Source organism: Scardinius erythrophthalmus (genome assembly GCF_964197995.2).
Source record: "Scardinius erythrophthalmus genome assembly, chromosome: 9".
In the NCBI taxonomy this organism is placed as follows: domain Eukaryota; kingdom Metazoa; phylum Chordata; class Actinopteri; order Cypriniformes; family Leuciscidae; genus Scardinius; species Scardinius erythrophthalmus.
The window spans coordinates 32,175,030-32,195,321 of record NC_138229.1 but is presented as its reverse complement, the minus strand read 5'-3'; positions in this window follow the sequence as shown (position 1 = coordinate 32,195,321).

Here is a 20,292-nt window from a genome sequence, read left to right as displayed (position 1 = left end):
TATGATCTGGGTATAGCACTTGCACTGTCACAAATGTCAGAAAGGATGATATGTAGGTATAATCACAAAATGAGCAACTTCATGTCAGGACTGGGTGAAAGGATCAGGCGAGGACTCAGAGATGCAGAGAAAATGGGCTTCATTAAAAAAAAAAAAAAAAAACTACCACGTAAGGGAAACCAAGACTGGCATCATGACAAGGCAGGACTGGACACTCTAACAGGGTAGTCAGGTTAAGACACAAACAGTACATAAGATGAAAAACTGGCACATGACTGAACACACAAGGACAATAAATAGGGCAGCAAACAAGGCAACTGAGCCAATAAATCAAATAACAAGATGGGCAGGGTTAAGACAATAGACAGGAGAGCACATGGCACACAGAAACAAACATGACAAGTCATGTCCTCACACAAAACATGACACGAACACACAGCCAATGAGAGCTCTCATCAACTGCATGTCCATACATGTCCAGCATAGAGCCAAAAAAAAAAAAAAAAAAAAAAAAAACAAGCTACATAAGCAGGCGGCTGATGGAAACACGAAACGCGTGCTAATACAGAACACACAAACACACGTGGACAGAAGAGCGTACGGCCCGAGTGAACATGAAAACGCACGCTCACACAAACGAGTGAAAGCTCATCCCGTGCGCTGACAACAGAAGACAAACATGCAAAACATGAATGTCCGAATCCAGACACAGAAGCAAAACCAAACGAGACATGAGTGCTGGGATCCGAACACCACGCTCACATAATCACGTGGACAGAAGAACGTACGACCCGAGAGAACTCTGAACCGCACGCTCACCATGACAATAGCAGTGTCAGAGCTCTGTCACCAAATCAAGAATAAACAGACTGAAGTTACAGAACCCTGACACTTCATACACTTCAAGAAGCTCAGTGTTGCCTTTTTTTCTCATCTTTTTTAATTTGATGTGCTTTCAGCTCCTGTGACTGCATAGAATAGCAAAGTGTGGGTTTATACTTTTACATCAGATACAGTCAACAGCATATCTTACTGTATCATGAATACTTAGCATTCAGACTTTGTACACATTGGACATAATGTTTATAACATACTGTGCAGCTAGGAAGTGCACATATTCGGACAGAGGGCTAAACTTACCTCTTGACCCTACTTTTATTTCATGATATAATACTGGAACTCCTTTTACTCCAGTATACGAAAAAAGCAGAGATATTTTTTCCATAAGATGTGATTTACAGCGATGCCTGATCACTTCTTGTTAGTGTAAAACCTTTGGGTAGCATGTGATCAGAGCCGAGGGCCTGTGGGTTTAATGGACTATGAACAGTGAGCACATAAAGAGCCAAAGAAAACCCCTGTTTATCTTTAACCACATCATTCACTTGGCCATTTAAGTTGGATCTGGGAGTACAAAAATGCAATTTCCTCACATATCTCTCTTGTGTTGTGTACTGAAAGCATGTATAATGAATGTCCATTGGAATGCTGAATAATGGCAGTTGGATATATGTCAGATATCTGTGTGTGTGTGTGTGTGTGTGTGTGTGTGTGTGTGTGTGTGTGTGTGTGTGTGTGTGTGTGTGTGTGTGTGTGTGTGTGTGTGTGTGTGTGTGTCTGTGTGTGTGTGTGTGTGTGTGTGTGTGTGTGTGTGTGTGTGTGTGTGTGTGTGTGTGTGTGTGTGTGTGTGTGTGTGTGTTAAAAGAATGAATAGAAGTAGATTGGCTTAATATTTATTAAAAAATGCTTCAGTGATAATAAATATATTTGAAAAACTGTTGTCCACTGATTAAAAGTCAGCTGGAGCAACCAACATGTGAACAACATAAACATAAAACAGTAAATTATAACAAGGAACCCTGCAGGCCCTCATAACTATGTGACAAGGTCAATAATTCTCTAAAAACACTAAATAATTTGACTTTTTTATTACAATGAATGGTTATTTTAGGTTGAAAATGTCATGTGGTGTGACTCCCCAGACAGCAACACAGTTGTTGGATTCTAACTCAAGGTTTCCAGAGTAACCAAGGTTACGGGGGTTCCGTGTGTGCATGCTTTAGAGTGAGTGACACAAAAAAGTAAAGAGGTTATCTTTTCAAGATCTGGTGTGAAATTGAACTTCTTGTTGAATAACTAAAACACTCCAACACAACAATAGTGTCGGCCCAGATCCGGCCCACATCTGGTATGTGTGGAATCCACATGCACCAGATGTGGCCCGGATCTGGGCCAATACTATGTTGCTGTCACCTAAACTGATATAGGTATTTGTAAATATTAAGGTAAAAGGATAGTACGTATTACATTTTCCTTGATGGTTACTCCACAGTGCATTTCAGTAATTCAATTTTAACTCTTTTTTTTTTTTAAATCCTAGTTCTTCGAAAAGATATGAAAGCAACATGACTTGCCACGTTTTGTAAATTACATTTTTCAAAGAATTTTCCATTTTTTTTAAAAAAGAAGAAGAAAAAGAAAAAAATGCATAAATACCAATCAAACTCGAACTGGAAAAATCTGCTGTGCTTTCAGTTTTAGTGGTTTCATTGTCCACTGGATGTATTCTCCATTAATTTCCATACATGAATTGCTGTGGCAAACTCATCCATTAACAATGATGAGTCACTTCTCCATATTTGACATGGCAGAAACATGAATGTAATAAATGTTTTTGTAAAATATCCACAAAGAGCTCTATTTACTGCAATCGTAACCAGTCTCTACTTAAGATCATATTCATTTGGATTTAGTTTGGCATAAAGAAGCATCGGGCAGCACCTATTTTCCAATAAAAACACTCCTTTATGTGGCTGTCGCAATACAGTGGCCAAGCGAGACATGACTCCAGAAAGCAGGACGCTTCCTCTCTGGAGTGTTAGAACATGCCTGTAATAGTTCCCGGAGATACAAATAGACATTGTAAGCAGGTATGCGAGTAGAGGTGTTGCTACTTTGTGGTCTTGGCAGAATCGAACATTTTTAGCCAAAAAACATCAGTTGAGAAAAGAACATGAGACCACATCCGTCTCAAACAGCTACGTTATGTTGTGTCAGGTGATTACTTTTTACAGCATACAGTATTCCACACAAAATCAGCAGGTCCTCTGAGGAGGCGCGATTCGGACCATGACTTCAGCGCCGTTGATTGTAGGAACTCCCATCATGGTGATTTACGGATGTTTATTTTCCTACACAATGAAAGGCTGTGAGAGAGGCAACAGCCATCTGGAGTGGTCCTCGGATGGGTATTAATTCAATCTGCCCTGTTAACGAAATGTATGGCTTTAACTCATGCATCAGAAGCCAGAGAAGAGGCTCAGCCATGCATGTTCCAATGTTCTGGCTGAGAGGCAAAGTCATCTGTCCAATGAAGACTTACGTGGAGGCGAATGTTTATGCATCTCTCTTTTTTACACCTTGTACGTCTTCTTTACGAATGCCTTCAGAAATCCACCTTGTCTCAAAGGCACAGAATATGGAAGATTTCACATTATCCGTCTCGAACTATGTATAGGCGCAGAATGAACAGCTCTGGTTAAGAATTGGTTATATCAGGGAGTATCAGCCTGAGCAAAAAGTCAACATACGTTTATAGAGTCAGAATTAAGAGTCTGTTATATATTGGACAGTTGATCAAACTTGACCATTATATACCTAAAGCCGGAAGAGTGGCATTTTGGAAGAATATGTTGGATTGCTAGTCCTTTCAACTAGAAAAATAACTTACAAAATTCCTACGCATGCAGCCAAATTTCATGTTATTCCACAGTGATGGGAGATTCGTTTTCCATTGCAAAATATCCTAATTTGTGTGTCTGGTCTTTCTTTTTGGATGGCCTTTTTGGAGGATTATGCCTTGGGTTGTTTGTCTTGGTTCGGTTTAGAATATCGGGAGTGTTCTTAAGTCTTTCTAAACCTGAAAAATGAAGATGATATTTAACCCATTTAAACACATGGGCCATTAAAGTGGCTGAAGACTCTTTGACTCTTTGAAGACAAACTTTTTACTGTTTGTAGAGTTTTTTTTTTTTTTTTCGTGGCTATAGATGTTTAAAAGACACGTGGCATACAAATAGACCAACTTCAGGAATAGCTTTCCATTGGAGTTGTTGGAAAAATACACTGCTTGCTAAAATATAGTTTTTGGGAAAAATATGGGAATTAAAGGGTTACATATTCTATAGCTCTCTTAACTCTTTCCCCGCCAGCATTTTTGATCATTTTCACAAAATTTGTATGACCCCCCCAGAATATTTTGTTGTATCTGAACATGCAATAAGCCAAAAGAAAGAAAAGATCCCCTGCTTTTAAACAGAAAAAAAATTACATTTTATTCTAGCTTTATCCATTCTTTTTTATCAACACTTGAATGTGGGTAGTTTTCATTTTTTTTAAAAGCAACATTTTGAGCAAAAAGCTGAGAAAATCACGTTTTTGTCAAAGAATACATCCAGATCGGATTCAGAATTATGATCAAAACACAGATGGGGTAGATCGCGTCTATCAACACCCCCAAAGCTTCACAAGCCATGTTTCCATTACAGATTTGCGCAAAACTTTTGCTATATATTCTAAATGTCGATAAAAAACTATTGTTAAATGATTGCTTTTCCATTAACCGATGTTATGTGACTAAAACTTAATTTTTTCCTCTCGTGATAAGTCATTCCAAAAACCATGGCAATGGATGTTGGTAGGTTTACGTATATCCCAGAATTTTCCTTTTTCAAATTGCCTGATAAACCACCTCATGCGAGCGTAAACATTTTTTGCGATAAATGGGAGTTTTTGCTAAATTGACGTGTTTCCATTGGGCATATTTTTAATTTGCAATTTCAATTTGCACAATTTGAAGGGTAATGGAAATGCAGGCTACTGTCCTATAGCTCGTCCTGGATCGGCATTTCATTCAGTAAGCAGTTTTGATTTATATGCTGAAAACACAGAAAGCTGGAAATTTCCGTCAATGGTGGGGAAAGAGTTAAAGGGATAGTTTACCCAAAAATGAAAATAAGCCCATGATTTACCCTCAAGTCATCCTAGGTGTATATGACATTCTTCTTTCAGACAAATACAATCAGAGTTCTAGTAAAAAATATGCTTCCAATTATAAAGCTTCCAAGCTTTATAATGGCAGTGAATTGCTGTTTCTGTTTTGAAGTCCATAAAAGTGCATCTATCCATCATAAAAGTGCTCCACACAGCTCCGAGGGGTTAATAAAAGCCTTCTGAAGTGAAGCAATGTGTAAGAAAAATATTCATATTTAACACGTTACAAAGTAAAATTCTAGCTTCCGGCCAAACGAACATACGCAGTCTACTTACGCCTAAAGCGCAACTTACGCAACTTGTGACGTCGGAAGTAGCATAGTGCGTCATGGCATAGTGTAAATATCAGCAGTACGTCGCATTACTCGCATAAGTTGCGCTTAGACTTAACTGGAATCCTTAAATTTCGTTTGGCCGGAAGGTAGTTATTTTACTTTATAAAGTTTTAAATATATTTCTGTACTCAAATGCATCGCTTCGCTTCAGAAGGCCTTTATTAACCTTTAATAACAAACTGTGACATAACGCCCCCTCTGAGAGTAAGCGCGACCTCTCGCCATAAGAAGAACTCCTCCAGATGGAGGAGGTTTTGGAGGCAGGCGAGGAGCAGGAGAAGGGCAGGTGATGGCAGGATGACAATCCCCTGGCGATGATGGTGGAGATGGTCTGCAAGCACAGACCCAGAGCTCCCCAGTGCCGACAGACCACGGAGGAGTCGAGAGAGGGAGGAGTCCAGATGGTGACGAGGCTGACGGCAACTGGGGGACGACCAACGGAGACAGAGCCGGTGGATCCGCAGGCTCAGACCGAGGGTTGAGGGGGTTGAGGGAGCTGAGCGACATCGCTGGTGCAGGAGAGGGCTGGGGCGGCGACGGTGTGAGCGAGGACAGAGGCGATGGCGACGGGAAGGAGGAACCTGCTGCAGCTGAACGGATGGAGGGATGGAGCTCAGCGGATGGCCTTAAAAACCGTGGCGGAAGTGGTGAGACGACTGACCAAGGGGGAAAAGGTGGGACGAGGGAATCCGGAGGAGCCACTAGACTGAAGGTCTCTGGTAGAGCCGAAGGTGGGAGCAGCCAAGACGTAGCCGACAGGTCGAAAGGCTGAGATGGAGCGAAGAGATCCGAGGCTGGAAACAGAGCCGAAGGATTCTCTTGGATAGGCACTGGTGGTGGTTGCTCGACCTGTGGCTCGACGTCAACGCAGGGACTCCTCAGAGACGGCACAGGGCTGCAAGCATCCAGCAGCGATGGGACTGGAGGTCTGGCTGAGCTCTGTAGTGGTGGTGATGAAACGAGACTTGAGATGACAAAGGTAATCATGACACAGTTCACACAGGATAGAGCAAAAAAAGTTCCCAGTTCTCAACACTCTCTCTGAGTAATATAGATGATTCAGATAGGGTGGGAGTTGACAATACCCCATCGAAGTCTATCAACCAGTCCTCCGTCTCAGTTCCCTCGGCCACTGGTGTCTCAGGATCACACCCCTTGTCAGATCCATGCTGGGGCACTGCTTCCGGGGGGATGGCAAGCTCTGTCCTCTTATCCTCGGGCTCTGGCTCACTCGTCGCAGGTGGTGCCGCTCGGTCTGCGGGGGGCTCACGTGACTTCTCCGTGGTCGATGGTGGTGAAACGGGCTCTGGGTCTGGCTGTGCTCTGGATCGGGGCACAACGCTCTCCAGATACCTCACGACAGCTTCCCTCCAACTCAGTCCAGTGGTGTCTGGAAGGTTGATGGTGTTGTGGAAGTTCACCCTTATCCAGAACAGGTTTTTTAGGGTCTCGTCATCCAGGGAGCTGGTGACGGCCAAACAAACAAAATCTTTGAAAAAAGAAAAGAAATTATGGCTCTCTTGAGCTAGGACAATAAACTTTGCCCCTTCGTCCATATTGGGCGGTCCGATCATCTGTCACGGGTGGTTGCAGGAAGACAGAACAAGATGACGGTATCTTTTCAACACAAAGGTTTAATGGTGATCAAAATACAGGACAGCAGAACAGGCAGCAACAACAACTGTGATCGGACAGAGAATGGATGTGAGGGACCATCTTATATAGCAAACACAAATGAGAATAACTAATGAAACACAGCTGAACAAAATTAATTCATAATGATGGTGACCATGGTAACAAAGGAGTGGCGGGAAAACTGAGCAAAGGAAAACATGTGACTAATGAAAACAAATTGTGACAAGAAGAGCCAGGATATTTGGATAACTCCAATTGTATTCGTCTGAAAGAAGAAAGTCATATACACCTAGGATGACTTGAAGGTGAGTAAATCATGGGCTAATTTACATTTTTGGGTGAACTATCCCTTTAATATAACTGAACAAGCTCTAATATCTCACTAATATGTCAATAATAAAAAAAGATTAAAAAACTGTTCATTCACTCTTCACTTGCCATCTGTAGGATGATGTTTACCACATTGCTCTCTACCATGCTATAAGGTGCCAGCTGCCTCACACATGGGCCAAAAGCATTTCGCCACAATAAGTCACTAGCTCTGGAGAATTATGCCGTCATCATCTTCATCATCTTCACGGCGAACTCATTATCATCCCAACACCTCATTATGCTCCATTTGGGCTCAACCATATACTCTAAACAGGGAGTCATAAATAACGATGATTACAATAATGAGAGCAATAATTTCAGGTGCAGTTTCCTCCATGTCATTAGCAAAAGCTCCATGTTCAACACTGACCCATGATGAGTCTAATGAGAAACGTGAAATAACAAAAGTTTTCAGAGGCTCACCTCCCCCCCGGTTCATATAGTCAATTGGCTGTGAAAGGCATAAAATTGCCCGTTGCTTGTCTACGGAAACCAGCATGATGCTAATATAGAAGAGGTTAATGTGCTACAAGGGAATTTCGTCTTGAAGCTGAGACCTGGAGTTACGAGCGAGCTGAAAAAAAAATACGTTAAATTGTCAGCGTCCAAGAAAACACTGGAAACACGACTGGAAAGGGGTTAGCGAGTCGGCGGCTGTCAGAGTAGATTGCAGACCCTGGTAACAGAGACGTATGAAGCTTTGTTTGAAATAGCAATGCGGTAAGTTTTAAAAGCCCAGGAACAGAGGGAAGTCTTGACACATCCTCGTGGCTCTCGAAAAGAACACATTCGTACTGAATTATCAATGACTGCTTAACTAGCACTCATGACCCGACTCATTAGGGATGTGAAACAAGATGTAGCCCATGAGGTGAAAGAACCATGTGGTGCATGGTACTGTATACACACACCACTCTGTGGAAAATCATGTGGCAGGCACACAGTATTTGGACCAGAGGACTGGGTTCGGATGAACATATGGGAGCTATTTGTTGGGTTAATGATGCATTAGTATGAAAATGTGATTGATGGCAAAGTCATAATTATATGATATAGTAACTACAGCGTTCAAACACCCAGGGACTTCTGGGAGTGTACGTGGCACAGGCCGACACATTCACAAAGCAATTCATCAAGGGAAAGGCACGCTGGGCATTGCCTCTTCAGCCAGGGTTATTTGTAATAAAGCAAGCTTAAGAACTGGATGTGTAATCGCTTCATAGAAGCAAACTGAACAGTTGTACTGATTTGCAAAACTTGATGTGCTATGTTTGTATTGCAATAAAAGCAATGAAAACCTGTATTCTCATCTCCTCTCTCTTGTTTCAGAAATCAGTAAATGACAACTGGAGAATTGCAACAGCCACTGCAACAATTATCTAAAAGTAAAATAAAATAAACTGCTGTAATACTGGAAATAAAGTGGATATTGGGTCAATGACAAACAGGTGCTCAACATAAAAATCTGGGTAACACTTTATTTTACAGTGTCCTTTTTACATGTTACATGTAGTGCCTGTATGCATAATTACATGCACCTAACCACATAGTAAGATACATGTAGTTTAATTAATATTACTAAGTACTCAAATGTATAATTACACTGTAAGGACACCTAACTAAAATCTGAAACAAACGTTTACATTTAACAACTGTAAAAATGGCATGTGGAGTATTCATCAATTGCATGACATAACCTATAACATTATCATTGATGTTAAACAGAATTTTAAATGTATTCATAAATATCATTACATTGTTTGAGGAGTTGCACTAAATTAAATATAGTTACTTTATTTTTGGTAACACTTTATTTTACAGTGTCCTTGTTACATGTTACATGTACTTACCATAGTAATAACAGTAAATTATTCAGAATTACATGCAACTAACCCTCAACCAAACCCTAATCCTACCCTAACCCTACAGTAAGTATGTGTAGTTAATTATTACTCAGTACTTAAATATATAATTACACTGTAACAATGACACCTTAAAATAAAGTGCAACCCTTACACATTTAAGTATTGAGTAATAATAATTAACTACATGTACTTAGGGTTATAGGATTAGAATGAGGGTTTGGTTTAGGGTTTAGTTACATGTCATTATGCATAATTTACTTATTACTACAACAAGTGCATGTTACGTGTAACAAGGACACTGTAAAATAAAGTGTTACCAAATTAAAACTAAACTTCCCTTTTCATAAAAAGGTCAAATGATCTGATATCTTACAGGACTTACTTGATCAATGTTTGTTTTCTGTTTTTTGCCTGTTTCAGGGCAATTCCAGCGTTATGGATGTGACATTTGAACTCATAATGACAGGTGAAATGTCTCAGGAAAAAAAAACTTCTTACAATATTTAAATTGGAAATGCATATTCTCAGAGCACCCAATCTGGGGAATTGACAGGCAAAATATGTTTTTCTAAAATATATTTAAGCACCCCCAAAAAAGGAAAATATGCATACGTTATGGATGTGACGGGAAATGACAGAGTTTTTGGTATACTGTTCGATTTCCTTTAAAGTCTGTGAACTTTTAAGTCCAATGTATAAATATTGCTATCCACATGATGCAGGGGTCTAAGCTGAACATAAAAATATCAATGTTTAAAATATTTATATTTTTATGAAGTGCATTATGAGGAAAAACCAACGTTATGGATGTGACAAAAACCCTGTTATGGATGTGACGCGTCTGAAATAGCCTAGAATCTGTTGGGAAAATCAACAATCAAACCATCATGGCACTTTTGTTGACGCATAATGGCTGTTTTGACATTAAGAAGACTGTCTGAAATGATTCTGAACTTAAAAAGGGTTTTGTTCTTTTGGTTAAAACTTTATTTTTTCATGGTAAAGATGACCTTTGCATGGAATTGCCCTTCAGCATGTTCAACACTACTTTGATTTATCAAACAAAAGTTTTTCAAATATTTATTATTCTTTTCTTTTTCTTTTTTTCCCCTTTTTTAACATTTTTTTACTGATACAAATGTCAAAATGAGTTTAAATTAAAACTTTTTGTAATATTACAATTATTTTTTCAGTCTTGTGACAAAATTGTTCTTAAATGTAACAGTTGCACACACAGCAGTATGTTTAAAAAAGAAAGAGAGCAAGAGAGAGAGACATGTTTTGTAGCTCTTGTGTGTCATCATTTGGTTGTAAGTTAAAGTCTTTTTTTTTTCTGAGCACAGTGTCCAAAACCCTAGTGGTCATGTAAGGTGCTAAAATAGGGTGAGCCCTTAAAGAGAGCCACCTGCGGAAGAGCAGACAGAATTATATCTGTCCCAGTTATTGTCCTTGCCCTCAATACATTTAGGTGCTCTCAAATGGGTTAAAAGAACAATTTCCGACATCACTTCTGTGCAAGAGGATGCACCCCGTGGAGCTTCTGATACAAATGATGGAAATGCACTATGTGAGTTCCCATAAACTCATCACCTCAAAGCCTTCTGAATCTTGAAGATCCAGTTATGCACTGTTTAGCATCAATTTGATGCATGAAATGAAAACTGCTGGCTTTTAAAACCACAAACAGATTTATAGAAATAATCTAAACTCTCCTCTTACATGTAAAGAAATTTGATTCTGAAGTTTTCATTGACTTGTAGAATATATTAAACTACCTGGTACATCTCTTTATTGGACCAATCCCCAGATAGCTAATGTGTAGAACAGCAAGTATGAGAAGACGCTAACATTGGTATGTCATCATACTCAATTTTACTGTGCTCTGTGGATATAATTCAACCTGGGTAGATTTATTAGCAAAGAAAAACACATGACGCAAATAGCCTCTACTGGGATTTAACATTTTGTTAGACACGGGGATATGTTGATTAGAGAATGTTTAAGGAATTATGAGCGGACGATGTTAAGGTGGCTGGACGCATATGGAAATGAAATTACACCAGAAAGCCTGCGAAAAGCAATGCATTTTTTTTTTTTAAGTCTGGATTATATAAAATGGTATTACAGCTTTTATTGCAGCACACTATTAAAGGAATACTTCACCCAAAAATCTGTCATTATTTACCCACCCTCAAGTTGTTCCAAACCAAACAGTTGCTGGTCCCCATTGACTGTTTGATTGCCTGTATTCTTCAAAATATCTTCTTTTGTGTTCAAATGAGCAAAGAAACTCATACAGGTTTAGAACAAATTGAGGGTGAGTAATGATGACAGAATTTTTGTTTTGGGGTGAACTATCCATTTAATACACATTTTACACAACTTGTAAACAAAATGTTTACCTCGAGGGATTAATCGGTTTCTCTTTGTCTTAAAGTCCACCCTGTAGTCAATAATTGTGTCCCTTAAAACTCATCTTTGATCACCAAAATTACATATTTAAAAGTTTTTTCCTTGAATTTTTTTTTCTTTATGCTTTAAAATAGCTTGACTGTAACTCTACACCCTCTATTCATTTAGTATATGCGGTTACAATAATATTCAAATAGCCCCGCCTCCACTCACTCACACCAGCTCAGAGATCCACTCGTTGACCTGATGGGGGGGTAATAAAATATATATATATATATATATATATATATATATATATATATATATATATATATATATATATATATATATTATTTATTAGCTTTTCATCAACTCACAATTGGGAACATGTTTAAAGTCACAAAGTACAAACTTACCTGATCTTCTATTTCTGAATAGGCTTTAATTCGGGGGTTAAATTTACCATTAGATCACTGCTAACATCTACGAATAGAGCGTGCGGTGATGTCAGGTGAAAAAAAAAAGTCATTTTATAGGCGTTATTACATTTTGTTGAAAGATTACAAACAATAAATGTTTTCCTTTGAGATAGCATGCACAATTAATGCACGAAAATAGTGTCAGTTATGATTGTTGACTGTAAACCATACATCATAGTGGCCAACAACTACAATCTCTTTACCCACGTTACTAATATGATTTTACAGTACGTTCCACATTTTGCCTCCTGTTAAATTTTTCCAGACTGCACCTTGGCATTCAGACTGCTTTTTGTCTGACTAACTGTACTCACTATGTGATTGTGGTATGAATTAACATTTCATTTGGCTCAAATCGGGAGGGCAATTCTTCAAAGGATTTATATTAGTGTAACGGCAAAGGTCTAATATTGTAGGGGTATGAATTGCTTGAACTACACAATTTCGTGTGCGGTAAATGTACCCATGATGAGACTTCCTGTATGGCAAAAAGTAAGTACTATAACTATATGGTAAAAGGGGTGAAGAATCACTTAATACGTCAAAGTACAGTATTTCTTTAACATGACTGGTACCACAACTTCATGTGCCAGCATCAATTTAATTCTGATTTTTATGCCGAAGCCAGTGACAAGGTAATCCGTACGTCTGGCTAGCACCAGAAGGAAACGCGATCTGTCTTGGCCTAGTGCTTATTTAGATAAGACATGTGGAGTTGGTTATAGAGTCTGAGACGGCAGTAATGCTCTTCTCTGCAGACCGTCAGTGATAGCACGTGGAAACCGTGACCTTTCAGATCCACGGCTCCCGCCTTAGAGCAACAGCTGCCCAATCAAAGAAACAGATGTGATTGCTAAACGTCTAGCCAATTAAATCTATCGCAGCTAAAGAGTCAATCACACGGGAACAGAATGTCCTATCAGCCAATTGCTTCGGTTATACCAATGAGGGAAAACGAGTGCATTATATAGCTCATCAAAATTAGCCGCGATTAATAAAAAAACGGTAACACTTTAGAATACTGTTCCTTCATTAATGAATAACTACACAGGAACAAATGAGTAACGCACTATTAACATTCCAGTAACTACTATTAACTAACAAGAAACTCTGATTAACAATTCTTGTAAAAATGTCAACGTTGATTTAGAAGGGTTTTTGTTAATTTTTTTCAACAACAAACTGACATTATTTCAACCATATTTCAACGTTGAAGGTCGGTCATGTGCTGGCTGGGTATGTACTCATTTCCCATTAGTGAACTGACTAGGTCCCACATAGGGAGCCCATCTGGGTTTGCCCATGTTGGACCTACTTAGTTGACCCAAGTGGGCCCCAGATAAGAAGCCCATTTTGAGCCCATGCCCACTCTGTACCCCTGTCGCCCATTTGTAACCCATATGGGCCCCACATAAACGTGTTGGCTGGGAAATAAGTAATAGCGCTCAGTCACTGTGGTAGTTCACTATTAGCTAATCAATAACTACTATTTTTTTCATACCTCCCAGAGAACTACTACAAGCAGGTTCATAATTAACATGACTAATGCATAATTTATGATAAAAGATAACAGTAACCCACTAGTAATGACTCAAGTGTTACTGCATCCTTCTAAAGGAACTACTAGTTATTTGGATCGGTATTCTAAAGTGAAAAACATGATAACTACCTAAGTCACTGTAAGCTTTTGAGTAATTTTGAGTAATAAACTTTAGTCATTACTAGTGTGTTCCTTCCCATGAACTTCACTTTAGAATACTGATCCAAATAATAAGTAGTTCCTTAGGAAAGATGTAGTAACACTTGAGTCATTACTATGTAAAACCTTACAAAAATCTCAAAAGCTTCCAATGACTTCTGTCAATATTATCAAGCTTTTCACTTTAGAATACTGATCCAGATAATTCCTTTAGAAAGATGGTAGTACTTGATTCATTACTAATGGGTTACCATTACCTTATACTATACATTATGCATTATTAATATGAATTATGAACCTGTATATAGTAGTTCTTAGTAGTCTTCAGTGAGGATTACTGATAGTGAACTATCACATTCAACTTATTACTTACTAATTCATTAATCTGAGTTTCTTGTTAGTTAAAAGTAGTTACTAGATTGTTAATATTTTGTAACTCATTTGTTCCTGTGTAGTTATTCATTAATGAAGGAACAGAATTCTAAAGTGTTACCAAATAACTGCTAGATGTAGATTAAACCACAAACATATTTGCTGTTTTTTTTGTCACTTTCAGAGATTTTTTCCTTCTAGGATTATAAACTCGGGCCTGTAACAGTAACTACACACACATTTCATGGGACAGTGCCATGTACCACAGTCATATTTTTTTCCAGTACATGCAATGCTGTATCTGTGACCAAAATCCAGGAATCAAAACAACAGATCAAGAGGGCGCTGAGAACGTTAACCGAATGACTCGAAGGGATGCATTCACTGACACTGTTTTTATTCAGATCATTCCATGAGAATATAAAAGCGATTTTGTCATTTACAGACATACCCTACGTCTTTCTGGGCCGTGCTCATTTTATTGTGTGTTGCAGAGCATTTGTGGCTGTGGTGTTTGTGGTTTCAGATCTGCTCTAATTGGTAGTATATTGCAGTAATCTCAAGTTGCCCAATGCTTTTTCATTGGAGCCTGTGAAGAAACTGCAGCTGTTTTTGCAATGAATTTTACAGCTTCATAACCATATATTCTCATTGAAAGGCTACATTACCCTCTGGTGCTCTTCGGTCATCTTTGACCGAAAATTTTTACGTTTTGTTTTCTTTGAATTTTTTACTTCTTTGGAATGGTACAAAACTTGCTAAAGGTTTTGGCACAGAGAAACACAAAGAAAAGTCATGGACGTGCAAAAATGGCCGTATTGGACATGAATGGGAGACTAAATTTATCTAGTGAAAACCTTTGGCACTGCAGGCAGAAAATCCATTTTTTTGAGATATCAAGCTCAAATTTGGAACACAACTTGTTTAGTTTTATGGCTTTGATTTTCCTGCAGTTTTAGAGTAAAACGTGATTTTGAAAATATTTTATATAAAAATTGAAAATAGTATTTTTGTGCATTTTTCATAACAATACACGTAAAATTCTGTTACTTTTTGTAAGTTTGCTTTTTTTGTGTGCTTTTTTCACTAAATATTTTTCAATAATCTGCCAAGTGTCGTCTTTGAAACTTAAACTTTGTCGTCTTTAAAACTTAAAGGGATAGTTCACCCAAAAATGAAAATTCTGTCATCATTTACTCTCCCTCAAGTTGTTCCAAACCTGTATGATTTCCTTTCTTCTGCTAAACACAAAAGAAGATATTTCAAAAAAGGTTGGTAATTAAACAGTTGCTGGCCCCCTTGACATCCATAGTATTTTTTTTTTCCTACTATGGAAGTCATTGGGGTCCATCAGTCGTTTGGTTACCGACTTTCTTCAAAATATCTTCTTTTGTGTTCAGCAAAGTCATACAGGTTTGGAACAACTTGAGGGAGAGTAAATGATGACAGAATTTTCATTTTTGGGTGAACTATCCCTTTAAGTAGGCCTATGTGCCCTAAAGCATTCAAGATTTAGGCTACGACAGTTTTAGTTGGAAATGTAATTTTCAGTTCTGTGCTCAAAAAGGGAATAAATGGATTATAAATACAGTGTAAATACAATTTAGTATAAAAAATTCCCCTAAAAATACAAAATATTAAATAAAAAAACATTATCAAACTAAAATTTAGTACATTCATTTCATTGACAAAAAAATAAAATAAAAAATGTGGTCATTTTTGACCGACACGCAAAACTAGAATTACTCAATAGTATGTCAACAAATACACTTATTAGAGCAAAGGAATCAGGAAGATATAACAGTATCCTATGCTTTAACTATTTTTGTGCAATTCCATAAAATCTAAAACATCTTTAAAAACAAGCTCTGAGCATAAGCATACTTCCTTCATGCGAAAAAGAGCAGATAAACATGTGGGAATTCAACCTGTGCCTTTCATGTGGGAAGTTTTCAACATTTGCAGTGTTGTGCAACTTAAGTGAACAACTCGACCTTAACGTGTCCCTTCTTTTTTTGTGTTTTCCTCGGTGAAAAGGGGGCTGCGTGTAGCTAGTATCAACAAATGTGGTAGTGAGGCTATCTCTGAGGGAAAGGAATTTATGGCGTGTGTTGCCGTGTTATGTGCCTGGGCTACTGGAGAGGAATGTGCTGTCTGCTTTAAGGTGTCATGTGGGGATGCTCTTTGTGATTACAAAAGCTTGAACTAAAACACCCCTATGTGAGAACATCTGTGCTCAGATTTGAGTGGGAGTGAAAAATTATCCATAACCATAATTATATGCACTTTCAAAAATATATATGTTGTCATAAAAAGAGTTAATTTTGAGGTGGCAATAAAGGCTAATGTGTTAAATGTATCAAATCTAGCTGCAAATCATCATAATAGAAATTTGATCAATGGAGTCCTGAGTAAAATCTGGGCCTGCTTCGGCAAAACGCTTCAGGGACTAAAATTAACGCTCGCCAGGCACCAATTGCAAGTAAAAATTGGCGTTGGCGAGTATATGAAATGGTTGACGGGCCGGTGCTGCATCATCACGAAAGTTTGAGCCTTGACAATTTAAATATTCAACCTCAAGAAGATGCAAAAGGGAGCTCATCTCATAACTCACGCTGTGTGGGAAGTTTTGTGTGTAAAGCCAGGAAGCTCAAAAACACGTGGATTTTAACACGCGTCAACAAAGTGTAAACAACACGCAAACACGGAAAAAAAAGTTTACGTGTTAAAATTGCCATGTTTTTAAAGGAGAACTCCGGTCAATTTTAACATTGAGCTCATTTTTTTGTACATTTGGAGTGCTGTCAATACAGAGAACAACGACAAAAATCGGTGTTGTCTACACCGTGTTATCCTCTTTTTAAAATTTGCACCCTGTTGACTTCAATGGGGCAAGTTTTAAACCTGCTTTTAGCCTCTTAACATCCTTGATGTGTCATTACAAGTGCACAGGTCATGTGAGTGATTCCTTCAGCGTGATCACGAGTGAATCTGACTGCAGTAGATGTGAAAGATATGTATAAAAATTATGTTATTTAAGCCAGCGCAAATACCTGTGTTCACATCCTGTTTTCGGTTGAAGTCCAAAGTAATCGATTGCCGAGTTCACGCGCGTGATCATAGGTAACTAAACTTATGCGCGTGAACTCGGCAATCGACTACTTTGGGCTTCAACCGAAAACAGGATGTAAACACAGGTATTTGCGCTGGCTTAAATAACATCCTTTTTATACATATCTTTCACATCTACTGCAGTCAGATTCACTCGTGTTCACTCTTAAGGAATCACAAATAGACAAAAAAAATAAATAGGAATATGTGTGCTCACACATCCAAAGCGAGTGCCCAGAAATCTGCTTTTCAGACAGCGTGCGAATCCTAAACTGAGCTCTTTCACATCTTCTTGCACTTGAACGGACAAATTGACACAAAATGATGTAAAAAATAGTGAATATCCTAGTAAACTTAGTCGGTTATGTCTTAAGTGAACATAAATAGTTGAGAAAGTAAATATATGTATATTTGTTATATTGTATTTATTTGTGTTTGTAATTTGATTATTTGTTTATTACTGACTGTTTTACTAGTTAGTTATAACTATATTGACTGACTGTAATTTTAGCTGTGGTATCGAAAGTGGAATAGAGAATTGTGAATTTTCACTGGTATCTAAAGTTTTGGTGTCATTACCGCCTTTTCTTCCAAAAACATTTTCATGGCCGGTATAAGATATTTATGGCTGGTACATTTTCAGCCATTGGCGGGTGTGGCAAAAAGTTAGTTTTAGGCCTGAGCGCGCTCCAAAAGAGTGATGAGATTTGCGCAAGCCGTTCCAATCGTCAAGCTGATGAGAAAATGTGTGAGCTATTTGAATTCTATTGAGAATTTACTGCTTTAAAATGCTATGGAGGAAGTCAAACATGATCTAAAACAGCCACATAAACTAAAACGACTGAGGAAAAGAGGATAAAATATCTTGCACCAACAAACATTTGAAATATTTTTTACTATACTCACGACCACCTTTACTAGAATTTATCACGTTTTACTGTAGGCCTATTTATTGTGGTACATTTTGACTAACTTGTTGCAGAATTTATAATAGATAATCTGTTAATGGAATAGATTTTTCACTATAGATTTATATTACAACTGCGGCATTTTGTAGCTATAGTTTCTAAATGTGTAAGCTGCTATTTTTCATAATAAATGAAAAAAGATTTTTAAAAAAGTCAACATTGGCCTATAAGCATGGCAATGAGGAGCCATCAGTGGTCTTATCTGTAATTATAGCTTTATTGTAACAAAAGCTAAATGCTAAACAATTACAAGAACTATGGTACATTTTCATAAGGGCAAGTACGAGTTAGAATTGAGAGCTTTAAAGTCTGGACCTTCTTGAATTATTGGCCAAACAATCCGTTTTTCCCCGTGAGTAAAATGTGTTCTATGATGACTGACAGAAAAAGACCTGGCCTTTAGATATTCCAAGAGATGACATAGCCGTTAAGGAGTAGGAAATAAACAGTTTCAATATAAGAACATTTTAAGTCAAGGTAGTTTGACTTCCCATGCTCTACTAAATATTTTTCCGTTGCACCATTAAAGTTAGTTGAAGCATAACTCAACGGATAAACTAAATATTTAAGGAAGCCTTCGATCAGGAGTAATGATTGGAATAAAATAGCAGACTTGTTTTACCAGACATACTTACATTTTTTAGACATATATGATAATGCTGACATTTACACTCACCTACATTTTAAGAGAGAGAACATTATGTGAATAGACTGCTTTGTTAGTGGCATCTGTCCCATTAGTCCATGTTGTGCATGTCAAATAAAATCAGTCATAATCAATAAATGTCATTTCTCATGTTTTTTTTTGTATCAGTACTTATTAATTTATCCTTATTAATTTCATTTCAAATACGGTATCTGAATGTCATTTACATATAAAAACACTTATTATGTTATATAAAGTACAGAGTTAGTTACAAGCTAGTAGTTACTAAGCCTCTAGTGTGGACTTTACGTTCCAGTTTAAGAAAGAACTTACGAACGGCTGGTGCAACCCCTCTCCAGGTGCTTAAATTATAGAAAATACATCCTCGGCCTATCCTATCCCTGACAGCAACATAGTGTCGGCCCAGATCCGGGCCACATCCGGATTCCATCCATATACCAGAAGCGGGCCAGATCTGGGCCGACTCTATCTTGCTGTCTGGGAAGTAAGCAAAGCAAGTAATTGTTAACTAGGCTATAACTTTATTGCTGTTATGTTATCAACCAACTTTGCATATTATTTGCAAAAATAAATAAATACGTAAACAAATAAATAAACCTCACAAGGGCGCATGCCCCGGGACCTTGCTAAAACATACCACCGTCGGTTCATACTGCCGTTAACAAGTGATTGCGAGTGTTTGTTCATGTGATGTTCGGGATAAGGCCCATACTATGGCAAGCCATTTGACTTGTATTCATTCATGATATCTGTATATCAACAATTCAGTTTTCACTAGTTAAAATGCTTATTCTTGATATCAGGAGTTAGATTTCTAGTGACAATGGCGATTTTTGATATCAGGAATTACATTTCCACAGTAAAAACGTTTAAAAAAAATATATCAACAATGACGTCATCTCGCAGAAATACAAATTCAATACATCAAGAATTAAATTTCAACTATTAAAAACTAGAATTCTTGATATCTGTAATTGTATTTTTCACTGTTAAAACCATTCAAATTCAGTTCTTGATATCAAGAATTCGTATTTCTGGGAATGAATAAAAGTCAAAACGGCTTGCCATACTATTCATCAGCCATATAATTATTCAGCCATAACCGCTAAATAACCCCAAAATAAACTCAAAGTCCCCCTGTGGTGAAAATCAAGTTTTGTTTATATGTCTATGTGGTGTTTTTAATGTGCTTTAAGACAAACCAACCATGTTCAAAGTCATAAGTCAAAACCATTGCTGACTATTTTCTCTTTAAAACTGCAGTGAACCAAAGACAGTCTCAAGTGTTTCTGACGTCACAAACTACCTTGTAACCAATCATGTCAACGTGTGATCATCAACGAGTG